Source organism: Euphorbia lathyris, chromosome 1, assembly GCF_963576675.1.
Source record: "Euphorbia lathyris chromosome 1, ddEupLath1.1, whole genome shotgun sequence".
Lineage (NCBI taxonomy): Eukaryota > Viridiplantae > Streptophyta > Magnoliopsida > Malpighiales > Euphorbiaceae > Euphorbia > Euphorbia lathyris.
In genome coordinates, this window is record NC_088910.1 from 69,323,750 (window position 1) to 69,338,715 (window position 14,966).

Below are 14,966 nucleotides of genomic sequence, written 5' to 3' on the forward strand. Positions count from 1 at the left end.
TATATATATATACATTTTTATCTAAAAATAAGGATATATCTATAGATTAAAAAACAAGTAAAAGATACTATATAATATAACTAAGTATATGTATAATAACGGTAACGAAAAATACTAAATATAATACACTTTTATTCTAATTAAAAACATGTAAGACAATAAACAAAGTTCATAAATGTAGAAAATAGCATTTAGTTCAAAATAGTTTTTACATAATAAACACTAAACCAATATTTAATAACCCAAAACATCATCTATCAATTAATTATCCCAAAAGCTCAAACAAGTAATATATATACATATATTACTTTACAAAAACTAAATTGATATAAATTGAGTTTGAATATAAAATAGATGAGTATATAATACATAATTACTAACCATATATTCCCAAAATAATTTTAATCAATTCATTACATATAGAGTAAATTACACCAATGGTACCTGAACTTTACCCTAATTCACACTTTGGTACCTAGATTACATTTTGTCTCAAAAATATACCTGAAGTAACGATGACCGGACAATTAAGTATATTTTACCGGTTAATGACCGGTCAATGCGATTTTGACGAGTAAATTACACTGATGGTACCTGAACTTTACCCGAATTCACATTTTGGTACCTAGATTTCATTTTGTCCAAAAAATACAGTTCAAGTAAAGATGACTCAATATTTTAGTATATTTGACTGATCAGTGATTGATCAACCCAAGTTTGACCATTTTAAATTAAAAATTGAGACCAATCATACACTCAATTAACATAAAATTATAATACTGTTATTTAGCTCATAAATGACAATATTATAATTTTATGTTAATTGAGTGTATGGTGAGTCCCAATGTTTAGTTCATGTTACCTGGTCACTAACCGATCAAATGAACTAAACCTTTCAGTCACATTTACTTGTATTATGTTTTTAGGATAAAATAAAATCTAGGTACCGAAGTGTGAATTATGGTAAAGTTCAGGTACCATCAATGTAATTAACTCATGAAACTCGCGTTGACCGGTCATAACCGGTAAAAATATACTAAATTGTCCGGTCTTCGTTACTTCAGGTATATTTTTGGGAAAAAATGTAATCTAGGTACCAAAGTGTAAACTATGTAAAGTTCAGGTACCATTGGTGTAGTTTACCCCTACATATATATATAGTGCCAAATGTCGAGAAATTTGAAGAAAGTGGGCTTAAAAGGGGATTTTTAAAATTTCAGCAGCTTTACCGACAGAAAGTCCGTCGGTAAACTGCCTTTAGTGACAAAAATGGCAAAGTTACAGAAACGGCCTCAAACTTTACAGATTTATCAAAAGGCTTTAAATCTAATCTATTCTATCATTTTGGGCCTCCGAACTACCCAAATTGGGTCATAGTCTATAACGGAGACTCCTAAAACGATGTTTTATTTCAAAACGTTATTTGAAAATATTTTTAAAATCTATATTTACAACGTTTTAGTCCCGAACTACCCTTAAATCGGGTCACGGTTCGTGTTGGGACTTAAAACGAGGTTTTTTACTTCAAAACAAAACCAAACGTTTATTTAATACGAGACGGAAATTAAATAAATTCGGAAAAATAAATTCTTCATTTATTTATTTAGTTAGTTATTTATTTATCACGAGACGGAAATTAAATAAATTCGGAAAAATAAATAAACGTGATAAATAAATAACTAACTAAATAAATAAATGAAGAAACAAAACTATAAATAAAATAAATAGACGAAATAAATAAAACGAGTCTAGTCCTCGGATAATACCTCCAGATCGGTATTGACGGCTTGATGTCGGTTGATTCTACGAGTTATGATTTTTCAGTGTTTTTTCGTGTTTAGTAAAATATTCAACTTTTAGGAATTTTCAAATTTTTTAGGAAAAAAATGTTTTTTCCAAAAAAAAAATCACTTTCTCTCTCTAAAAAATGTTTTAGAGTGAGAAGCTCTCAAAAATTCCTCCATCACAAATGCATGGGGATCCGTGCCTTTTATAGGCACAGATCCAAAAGTTGGGCGTGTGGCCAACGGGTGTTGGGCTGACGCCCAACATCAAGTTGGGCGACGCCCAACCTTGAGTTGGGCGGACGCCCAGCGCAAGTTGGGCGCGCGCCCCGGGCTGTTGGGCGTGCGTCCAACTGCCGTCGGGCGTGTGCCTGACGCGGCTATAATAAATAATATGTCTTAAAAGATTTAAAGAAAACATTAAATATAACCTATAATAAAATAAATTATCCCAACCCCAAAAAGATGAAAAAATACTATTTACTGTGATAATATACATATATATACCTATATATAGTTTTTAAACATTAAATAAATGTAAGTAACATTCAAATATAAAATAGATAGGTTTCTAATAAACAAGATATAACTATATGTAGTAAAATAATTTAACAACCTTACTGGATTCTAATTTAATTAATTAACTAATACAACTAGGGTTTGGATTTGAGAAGTCTATAAATAGACCCCTTGTCACACCCGACCCTAAACGACATCGGGTATGAACGAAAAACAATGTAACGAACTTCTAAAAGGCAAACCTATTTCCTAATAAATAAAAATTTATTCGGACTACCTCAAGTTTTATTTAATTATTTGGCTTGGACTTGATAATTCTCTCAAGCTTCCTACGTATCCCGATATTCTCAAATAGGGAATCAAAGCCACGTAGTTCTCTAGAGTTTTAAATAAACTAATATGGTTATGTTTCTCATATTCAACTTAACTTCATTATTACCTTAAATAAGATATTTTAATTAATGATAGAAAACTATTTCTAGTAAGAACATCCACCCATTCAATATATTTCCATCAATATTTAAGTAACAAACTATTAGTTCTATCTCATCTCCATTTCCTTCAAACAATGCAAGCTTAATGACTTTCAAACTATACTCTTTAATTCTTATAGTGCAGAAATCTCACGTTTTCGAAATAGCCCTATTTATCCTTCCTTTTTGTTCACATATTTTATCCTTTAGAATTCTTGTAATTGGCACTAAACTACCTCATATTAATTCCTTTAAATACGAGCATTTTCCAAATCTTATTTCTCCAAATCTTCTAAAACTTTCCTCTCATACCCGTTTATTATAATGAAAGATTTTCATCCAACTCTTCCGGATTTCCAATTAACTCGATTATACCCACGACATACTTCTAATTTGTCATGAGACATTCATGTAACATATTCAAACAAGCTTTAATTTCCATTAAGTTATAAAATATGATCATCATGAATTAATATAGTATGATTAATATTTGTAGTGTTCCATTTGCTTTATTTTATAGCATTTGTGAAGTTTATGCTATCACGATTATATCGGTTCTTTTTACTAAACGAATTATCTTTATCGAACAAATTGGACTCAAACGTCTAACATGATTTTTACCACAGAATAACTCAAGGCCTAAAACAATACCTTTTTGCATACCAATATTTTGCTGTACTTTTTATAGTATTTTTGGATGTCATAAAATTAACGAGACTTGATTTACTATCCCTTTATACCGAACCAATCTAACTCGAAGTCTAAAGGACTCATTCTAACACACAAAATCAATTCAAGAGTCCAAAACGTCTATTTTCGTCAAACTAATCTAACTCGGTCTTCTTCTCAAATGACCCTTATGCAAAAGCCATTGAAAATCTAAGCCTGAAACCACTCTTTCTAATGTTTCACAATAAATTTGAGCAACTAGTATGGTAGATCTTCTTCATCTCTCCTACTTCAAGCAGTCCCAGCTCCAAACCAAACAGCCATATAACCATTTATTCTTGACAGACTTGAACCACTCCAAATACCATTGGTAACATATATCAGAACAGGGGATGAACATCACAAAATCAAACCAAAGCAAACAACCTATACATATCTCAAACCAAATAATCACAGCAAACACCCATCTCCAAACAAACAACACAACAAGCATCTCAAACTCAAGCATCTCATCTGCAGCAATGGAGTAGAAATCACAAAACTTGAAAGAAAAGCCTAGATCAGGAGAAAAAGAGAGCAAAACAGTTATAACTCTTAAAAACTCACCCTTATATACAGGTTTTAGTCCGATTGAACCTCCTCAGAAACTCAAAGAACCATCTTAAAACTCCGAGATCCTCATCAGAGGCGAGAGTAGCCGCTGTTCTCAAATTCATCCGACGAGACCCACAAGGTCTGTAACAATCCGGAACCGTAACAAACGGTTAGGAGCAAGGAATTAAGAGTGAAATCGGGGAGAAAGGGAGGTCGGAGTCAATGGAGTTGTGAGAGAGAGATGACCGCCATTACCAGAGAAGAAAAATCGAGAACCCAATCGTCCCCCTTTTTCGACCTGTTCTTCCAATTTTCTAAACATAATCGTGATTTACAGCTGTTTCCAAAATTAGGGAAAAGTTCCTAATTTACTCCCTTAGTTACTAAAATATACTATTAGATCCCTTAATGTTATAATTTCTCCTTAATTTATTTTGACATCTCAATTTAACCTCCAAATTACTAATTCGAGTGATTAAACCTCACTCATTACATTTTTATCCCTATTTGTTACTTATTATTTCGATTATAAAAATTCACTATATATGACCAATTTCGATCTTTATTAAAATATAAAAAGATTAGTCCGACACGACACTGTTATCTCGAGTCTAATCGAACTAAATGCTGTTTTCAACCAATAATTCAAACTGATATGCAAATTTTCTTTGATTTTATTCATATATTTAAAATACTCTCTATTGAAATCAGCTTTCATAAAATGATAATAATAAAATTAGACACGGACGTGACACCCCTGCCCCTATGTATTTCGGCCAACTCAAATTTGGAGGCTAGGAATTCTTCTGAAATCATCCCGTCTTAATTACTCTTTCGTTTACTTTCTCTGTGATCTTGTGTCGCTTCCTTTAGAGGCAATCAATTTATATTGTTATTCATTGGTTGATTACTAATCATTTTCTTTTATGTTGTCATCATTGTTCGTGATACACGAATTAAGAATTGTGGGCACTTCATTTGCAACTGTAGATAGATCATCAATAAAGGTATTTCGTTCTATCTCTCTTTATATGAAATAACGATTAACGGATCTTGAAAAAAGAGAAATAGATAAAATTTTATAATTCTGTTGTGCCTAGGCTTCTCTATTTCTCTTTAAAAAGAACGTTGAAGAGGAGAGGAATAAAGAGAAAGTTGAAGAGAGGAAGAAGAGAACGTTGAAGATGATAAGAAGGAAGAGAAAGTTGAATAAAGGAAAGAAGAGAACGTTGAAGAAGAGAGGAAGGAATAGAAAGTTGAAGAGATAGTTGGAGATGAGGGTAAAGGATAAAATTTTGAAGACCGAGTTGTGATTCAAATCACCGATGATACTGAAAAAAATAACATATGACTCCCGTACATGTATATGAGTTAAAATGTTTATTGACATTTACTTGAAAAATATGTGACTTAAACTGTGTTCAATCATTATGTTTTGACAGGATGAAACTACCAATTTGAGCGACGAAACAGAAGCCGCCATAAATGTGCTTTCTTGTATTGCATCTCAGAGCGAGATTAAGAAGGTAGAAAGCCATAATTTTATGTTTTATATGTGTTTATGTGTTTATTCGTTGCTTAATTGTACTTTGTATTAGCATTTAGGATGAGCCTAAACAATACGAGGCAAGGGGACTGGGTGGAAAGCTGGTTAAGGAGGTGCGAGCAAGGAGACCTTCGAAGTTCATGAAAACACCATTCACAACTTAGAGTGAGAAAATAAAGGGGGTGAAGAAGGTCTCTCAGACAAAGGCTCGGGTCATAAAAAAGAAACCTAAAGCATGGGTGGACCGGTTTGATGCGGATGATGTGTTGATGTATGAGACTTGGAAAAGTGTTTATGGATCGTCAAAATTGGTTGGAGGGACATACACTCTACACCGAAAAATATCGTGGTTCATACAAATGGAGACCCCAAATAAATATTGGGACGGGGAGGTGTTGGGGTTTGGTGTGTTATAGTTATAGACAATTATTGTAGGATATAAACCAGTTATAAATGAATTGTTCATTATCATTTATTTTATAAGATATAGTATGTTAAATAAATATAAAAGCATCTATCTTTTATCAGAACTAATTAAGTTAAAATAAAAGAAATCCCAAATTTATTTAAGTTATCATAAAGTGTTCACACAAGGATGAAGTGAGACGAAACTTTATAATAAACCAATAAACACTACGCCAAATAGGCTCTCAGCTGACGGTTAAAATCCATCGTCCCGCAAGATATAAATAGGTCACGGGGCTCGCTGTCGTCTGATAATGCATCAGAAGACGGTCGAGTTCTATCATCTGTAGCAGCAACACATGACACACGCTTCCTAAACTTCTATCATCTTTTCCATGTTACGACGACGTTAGTCTTATTTGGAACTGCAATATTGGTTTCATTCTAATGACATGTCTTTTATATATTCCATCACTGGAGTTTGTGAAACAATAGACCTTTTACATGTCATACGACACATTGTACCATCGTATCTGTCATTGTAGATAAGTTAAAACGACAGTGTTTATCTTTATTACTATCGTGGGAAGGTATTTGAGATGACAGACTGTTTATTTTTTTTTGTCTTATGCGTGGATATGTCATTGACATACAGCACCAGGAACGTTCTTACACTCCCACTAGCTTTCATATACACGCATGGTTCATTGAGATTCTATATGAATCCATACTTGGTGTAACCGTCACAACCTCCTCAATTTCTTGTGGATCTAGTTTGGTTCCCGTAGCATCCTCAGCTTCAGCTGCAGGAGTTTGTGAGCTTTGAACTTTAGCGAGTTCAAAATTACTCCCACTGTCTTCTTTGGAAATGATTCCCTTCTCAAAGAAAACATCCCCTCTAGCTGTGAATATTTATATTCTTAGTCGGGTTATAGAAGTAATAACCCTTAGTCTCCCTAGGGTAGCCCACAAAGTGGCATTTCGTAGCTCTGAACTCTAGCTTGCCACCCATCAATTTCTTGACGTGCGCTTAGCAGCCCCAAATCTTCATGAAAGATACATTGGGCTTGTGCCCGCTACATAATTTATATGGCGTACTTTCAACTGCCTTGCTAGGTGTATTATTTATAATGAAAGCATTCGTTTTCAAAGAGTATCCCTATAAGGAGATTAGGAGACATGCTTAACTCATCATTGAGAGAACCATGTCAAGCAGGGTTCAGCTTCTCCTCTCGGACACCCTATTCCATTATGGAGTTGTCCCACACTCTCTCAAGTATTCGTCAAACTCTTGGCTTAAGTATTCACCCCCTCTATTAGACCTGAGTGATTTTATTTTCTTGCCAAGTTGGTTCTTAACTTTGTTCATAAAGTCTTTAAACCTTTGGAGGGTTTCAGACTTGTGCTTTATCAGATAAACATAACTGTATCGGCTATAGTCATTCGTGAAGGTAATGAAATAGATATATCCCATTCTAGCACTTGAGCTTATTGATCCACGTATGTCCGAATGTATTAGCCCCAATAGCTCTGTTGCCCTTTCACCAGTTTTGCTGAAAGGTGCCTTCGCCATCTTGCCACGTAAACAAGATTCACATGTATCATATGACTTTAAGTCGAATGACCCCAACACTCCACTAGAGTGGAGCCTAGCTATGCGTTTCTCGTTTATGTGCCCAAGACGACAGTGCCAAACAAATATAGGATTCAAATCATTCTGTTTAATCCTTTTAGTATTTATGTTGTAGATATGTGTTTCACGCCTTAAATCTAGGATATAAAGCCCATTCTCAAGAACGACATTTCTATACATAATATTCCCACATCTAATAGATAAAACTCTATGTCCAATATCAAATGAAAATCTAGATTTATCTAATGTAGATATCGAAATAATATTCCTGCGCATGGCAGGTACAAAATAACAATCTATAAGCTCCAACACGAGCCCAGTGGGCATCTCCAATGAGTAGTCTCCGATCTCCAATACCTCTACATGAGCGTCATTGCCAACTCGAAGATCTACCTTGTCAGATCCTAGCAGCCTTCTATTTCTAGGCCCTTGCATATTTGAACAAATGTGAGATCCACAACCAGCGTCTAAAACCCAAGATGTTGAAATAGCCAGGTTTATTTTAATAACATAAATACCTTTAGTCGAGGCTACAACCTTGCCCTTCTGTTTCTCCCTTAGCTTTGGGCATGAACTTTTCCAGTGCCCTTTCTCCATACACTCGTGGCAGAGGTCATTAGGGTGTGGCTTGAAAGCCTTCTTAGCCTTATGCTTCGGCTTTTGGGCATTGGCCTTAAACTTAGAGTGTTCCTTCTTGCTACCTTTTACCCCACTACCTTTACTTACCAGCAACACTTTCGGAGTCCTTTTCATGGAATGTTTAGCTTGCTTCAGGATGCTGTGCAACTCCATGACAGTTCTATTCTGACCCTGCATATTGTAGTTCAGAATGAAATTGTTGTAGGACTCTAGAAGTGAGCCTATAATAATGTCCACATGTGTCTTTACACTAACTGGGGTGCCCAACCTCAATAAGCTATCGATGTAGCCCTTCATCTTTATCATATGCATGCTAACAGATGTTCCAACTTGCATAGTTGTTGTCACTAAAGCCATGATTGTCATGTAGCGTTCTTGACGTGCCTGATCCTGGAACATCCTCTTCAAGGAGTCCATCATCTCAAAAGCATACATGTCCATAAACTGCTTTTGCAGATCAGGGATTATCGTACCAAGCATGACATAGGTCACCTCTCTATCGTCCTTAATATGACGCTCGTACTGCGCTAGAGCTTCCTTTGTCGCGCCTCGACCCATCGGACGAGCTCTTTGAAAAACAGCATTCAGCACGTATTCCCTTGCCGTATGCCTAAGAACAATGAGCATGTTCCTAGCCCAATCAAGGAAATTTGGGCCTGAAAGCTTCTCACTTTCCAGGAGTGGTATGAGTGAGTTACTTGCTATTGCCATTAAGTCTTTGATTAAATGAAGTTGATTCTACACATTGAAAAATTAGAGAGTTAGAATTAAGGTCTTTAGCCAAATACTCAAATTATTAATCTGTTACTAATTCGTTTTGGTGATGTGATTTGGCTATTTATACCAAGATCCATAACCCTTCTTTGACCGACCGAGCTAGGGCTCGCCAACCGACCATTGAACGATTAGGTAGGATAACATATCCAATTCTCCAGCCTAGAGAACTCTTCGGTTGATGAGCAGATTGGCACTTAACTCATCGTGCTTAGGGGCCTGCTTTGAGCGAAATGACTACCCCATATTGAGTCACACCTCCATTCACATGTTAACCGCACCGAAGTACATTAACACTCGATGGCCCACCAATCACTACAATACACTCAGCTAAGGCATGACACACACTGCACCGTTGCTTGGGAGGAAGAGTTGTGAATTATGATAGCACTTTTAATCGACTTAATATTTTAATTTCCATATTAAATTAGGTGATCGACTTAACATGTAAAAACGTGTGATGATCTGGTGATCATATTGCATAACTACTTATACTAGATATCTTACAGAAAGTAAATAAAACAATACACATTCTATGGGGTCTTCTAATACATCCTAACATGATCTAAAACCATCTTGGACTTGTCTGGCTGCTTCTGGGCTTCCACCATGGGCCTTAGCTCATTTGGACTTCGAGATTACAAGTTTTAGGTGCATTAACTCATTTATTTTCTAAAAACATTAATTACATTTTGAGAATTAACTTCTTTAGCATGCCCGTATCCAAATCCACATGTGTTCAAGATTGATAATTAGTATATTGCTAAAATATTGTTAACACAAAGTTAAACTTTTAATTTCTTTAACCTCCAAATTGGGGGTTAATAAAAGTAACAAAAATTTCATTATTTTTTTTTTGTCTCTGCATAAATTTACTTCCATATTTAAACTCCCAAATTAAATTAAATTTTTAACTCTCATCTACATTATATAAACTCTTAAACAAAGTTAATTTTTAACTTTCATTTCCATCACTTCCCATTCCTTTTCATTACATTATTTTAACTCTCACATCTATTAACCTCCAAATTCTCAAACAAAGTCTAAAAGTGAGAAATTTCCTATAATGGAACTGAAAAAATTATATATATTATTAGGTATTATTTATTTAGGGTGATTTGATTCGGTTTTTAGATTAGAAGTAGTTTGATTATCGATTAACGTATGATTCATTTTCAGTTACTAAAAGCATCGCCGATAAATGTTGCTTTATTGAGTGTTTGGTAAAGGACTTAATACATCATTTACCCCCTAAACTTGTCCAAAATGGTTGATTGGTCCCCTAAACTTTCAAACTGTCTCGATAGCTCCCTGATCTTGCATAAAATATTCAATTAGCCCCCTGAACTTGTATAAAATGTAATCAATTAATTACCCAGTTGTAAAAAAAGTAAGTTAAATGCGGAAGATATGTTGCACGCATTTTAAAAAAGTAAAACGACCAAGGCCGGGGCATGCGATTATAATATTAGAGAAAAAAATGTTTTATAGTTGAATAAGTAAGAAATTCATTTTTAACATGTTTTAATCTATTTTGTGAGGTATCTAATAACATTCTAAGGCACGTGTAGCATATCTTCTACATTTGACTTACTTTTTTACAACCGAATGATTAATTGATTACATTTTATGCAAGTTTATGAGGCTAACTGAACATTTTATGCAAGTTCAGGAGCTATCAAGATATTTTGAAAGTTCAGAGAGCCAATCAACCATTTTGGACAAGTTCAGGGGACAAATAATGTATTAAGCCTTTGGTAAGGTGATAAACTTTTACAATTTTAAAGGAATGCTATTAGGTGGAGTAAGAGTGGTTATTTTAATTTTTTAAAATGTTACCATTTTTAATAATTCGGCAAACTTTTTTAATATGAAAAAGAAGTGATTTAATTATTTACTATAATTATGTGTGTGTTTTTATGATAGTATTTATAATTATTATAATTTAGTATACTGTATAATGAATGATGAATAATTCAATCAATATTTTTTTTTGAAGATAATTCAATCAATATTATTAAATACTGATTATTATAACAAAATGGACTCTAACTTTATTATAACAACCTCAGAGAATACAAAGCACACTCTAACTCTAATATAATAATCTAATTTATTTTACAGAATACAAAGTGCACTCTAACTCTAAGATAATATCTAAAAGTTTAAACCTAAAAAACTGAGATAATAATAATTTAAATTTAAATAGTATACATTAGTTATTTATATTTTTCTACATCTCTAAAATATTATACATTAGTTATCTACAAATATTTACAACTATTTAGTCAATAATTGTCTTCAACTATTTTTCCACTTTATCTGTCTATTTGCCATTTCCTCCAATTCGATAGAGTGACCCATTTTGTTTAATTGATCAGCAGCAGCTAAGCCTGATGGCCCACTAAGAACAATTGCAACCTTTTTACTGCAAGTGAAGTCATGTGAGGTAATCAATATATTGAATCCAATAGAAAATACAAAGCATTAGAAAATATAATATCCAATGCTTGAACATAATCAGTTGTTAATGTGTGCGTAAAGGGTAAATATCAAGTTCATTAATATACAAAATCGTGTGAAATAGGAGGTTTGGAAAAAAAGTCTAGATAATTTCCCATGAAGATTTTAAATTAATTAAAATACTTTAAAAAGTTAAATAACCAAAACCAATTAAAAAACAAACTTGTTTGGCATGATTAAATGAGTAAGAGAAAACAAAATGACTTAAAAGAAACCAAAGAGGCATATTATTGCAAATTTAGGGTCCGTTTGTTTTATCTGCTGTTTGTTGTTGCTGTTTGCTGTTTCCTGTTACGGTTTGCTGTTTGCTGTTTGAAAAGGCTGCTGTTCCAAAAAGCAGGGAGTCCCTGCTTTTATAAAAAGCTACTTTTCGGCTACAAAAGGCAAACAGAAGATGTCTAACCAAACACCTTAAACTCTCCTTTTCAAAGTGAAAAGGCAAACAGGAGGTCGAAAAGCAGCTACCAAACACCCCCTTAGTTAATGGAACAAAAGAACAGAAACATGAAAAGAATATGTATGCCAGAAAAGAGATAATGATGTTGGAGAATGAAATCCATAAGATTGTGAAAAAAAAATATAATAGCAGAAAATGGAGTTTTCGTTCACCTGGCAATTCACATCACCCTCAAATTGCAGTTCTGCTAAACCATATGTCACAAATCTGCAGTAAGAAACAAAACAATAAGCTTACGACAGAGAGAGAAAAGTTGTCATTTATAAGACAGATGACTGGAGGTCAGAAGTAATCTTATTCTATTGAATATTCATTGTTCATCAGCATGTCAATAGTCCAAAATACATGTTTCTCGTGAACACACCAATAAAAAATGTACATTGAATGGATTATGACATGCAAGTGAAATACACGGTTTTAGAATTAACTTGCATCAGTAAGACTAAAAAGTGAAGATATCTAGACTTGTTTTTTTCAACAATAACAATAGGGGATACAGTCTGTAATCTTTGTATCATGGCATATTTCACATAGCATCAATTTTTGAACAACAAATACATGAAATTCTGTTAGTTTGTAATAAAAAAATTTATTGGGTTTTCAACAAATAATGATTCTTTAGATTGCAAAACTCATAATAAAACTCAAAAATAGATTATCTAAATAAACACATATAGAAATAATAGCATCAAAAGTGAATAAGAGCATCACTGTCAACGTTAAACGTAACCTCATATTCCATTAATTTGAGGTCCACTATTACTAAAAGTAATCATTCTTTACGAATGGAATTCTAAGTCATTCCAAGTTTATCTTTTCTTCCATCAATAAACTTTTAGACTTTGCAAACAAAAGTGACAACAAAAAAACAACTTTTAGCATTAAAAAAAGGCAAATGATATATACAACCCTTAGGGTTGTATATAAGCATTAATTCTCCATATATTTTTAATAAAATAAAATAAAATCTTAATTCTAAAGCATTTATTTATATTGAAAATATAATTAGTTTACTAATTTTTATGAATATTTAATAATTTAATTTTTAAATGTTAATAAATTTTATTATAAGATTATCTTGAAAAACTAAATTAACACTAAATATAGTAATTTGTGGGGTTTTATTTACAGCCCTTAGGGCTGTAAATATCAGGGCCCTTAAAAAAATAGTGATGCCAATATATTAACTAATCAAACATGACAAAAGATAACAATGCAAATACATTAATCGAGTTATAGTCTAGTTCCTTCAGATTACTTATTTAATTTCCAAATAACTCAGATAATTGAACCGATCAAATTTAATGTGGTGATAATTGAACTAAATTTAATGGGTTAATTATCTACTCAAAACATGAAAGAATTCAATAACCCAGATTAAATGTATAAAAAGGAAATCAACTTACCAAGAAAAACTTGATAAAAAGATATAGGCAGTCGACCAATGCATACCAAACACATATGACAATAGTTCTAGCAGCGAAATACCACATATTAAAAGAGGCAATCTATGAAAAATTTCATTTCGTAAAACATCTCATTTTTACATCAAAAATAGTGGCAATAAAGTTGAATAATGAAGGTATTACTCTGCTTCTCAACCCGATACTTAAGCTTGAGCAAAGGACACTATAGATAATTATGTTATTGAACACGCAATTTGGATAACAAAATGGGTCAGAACTAAAGTCACACAACACTGCCAAACGAATAGCTCAATGAATTGTATAACTAACTTCTCTGAGTCAAAAATCAAACACCACTACTTCAACCTTGCTGTTGTGAAAATTAAATTGAATTTCTCTCAAAGCTTTAACTCAACAAAGATAGTTTAAAGGCTAAGTTTAAAGAGCAAATGGAAAGGCTATAATATACTATCAAAGAACATTTTTAAGGACGCGGTGGAGGTGTCGGCAGTGGCAATCACTTGTCAGGCGAAATCATTAATACCTGAAATCAACTTAGTCCAAGTTTCTTTCCCTCTTCAACCCTAGAAGAAGTTTCCTCCGTTCTGAAAACCAGCAACAAAGCCAATGCCGGAGTGATAGGGCAGTGAAGGAGCCCTCAAATGGGAGAAATTTGGACAACAAACCTGACATTTAAAATTTATGTATTATCAATATGCAAATTAGTGTCATCATCATTTATTAAGCATGAAGTAAAAGACATTATTACTAAAAAACCCAAAGGAATTAAACATAGGAGTGCCAAAAAAAATCTAAATATTTAGATTAGAACAAAATAATGGTAGGTTGCAAAATCCCCAAGCACCTTTCAAATGAACAACAATTAAAAAAATATATGAAAAAGACTGAGGAAGCAGTAAAAGGAAAAAGAAGAAAACAATTTCATCAAGTACAAAAGGAGCAAAAAGTCTCAATTATAGTAACTGCGGAAAAATATATTTGATCGTTGTATAAATACCCTAAGCTAGGCACATCAATTTTTTGATTGAAGTCCGTATTATTGAGATTTATGTTGGTAAGAGCTTCAACCTTCAAATGAACCATGAATTCAGTGACCACATAACCATCTGTCAAAAATTAAAAGGAACACAATAATTAGGAGATCAACATTGATATTATACTTAAAAGAGAGAGAATTGGAAAATAAAAAGAGATAATAAGAATACATACCTGAAATTCATAGGAATATTGATCACCCACGTGAAAAACAAATCTTCAATTTCAGTAACAATTGAAAAGATTTAGCGGTATACTTTTTCAGTTTCAAGATGATGGACCTAGTGAAAATAACAATAATGGAGGATCAAGTAAAGGTACATACATTGAAAAATATGCTGAGCTTATGCCAAACCGTGGAAGATGAAACGATCAGAGTAAAGCAAGCGGTTTTAGGTATACAAAAAGGAAAGTGAAAGCGGCATGAGTATGGGTAGATTGACAATGTGGTTAGTTTTTTGAAACAGTTATATCAACGTTATCAGGGA

General features: G+C 33.1%; 2 long non-coding RNA genes across 2 annotated transcripts; both read right to left on the bottom strand.

Moving 5' to 3' along the window:
* Nucleotides 1–363: 363 nt before the first annotated feature.
* LOC136201129 (uncharacterized) lies at nt 364–4,375 on the bottom strand. The gene is made up of 2 exons (XR_010673692.1): nt 4,052–4,375; nt 364–3,958 (listed from the first exon to the last, which is right to left on the bottom strand). It is a non-coding gene; the product is annotated as an uncharacterized lncRNA (long non-coding RNA).
* A 6,799-nt stretch (nt 4,376–11,174) lies between these two features.
* On the bottom strand, nt 11,175–14,935 carry LOC136210011 (uncharacterized). The gene is made up of 5 exons (XR_010677750.1): nt 14,653–14,935; nt 14,441–14,549; nt 13,967–14,108; nt 12,169–12,223; nt 11,175–11,464 (listed from the first exon to the last, which is right to left on the bottom strand). It is a non-coding gene; the product is annotated as an uncharacterized lncRNA (long non-coding RNA).
* Between the last annotated feature and the right edge of the window lie 31 nt (nt 14,936–14,966).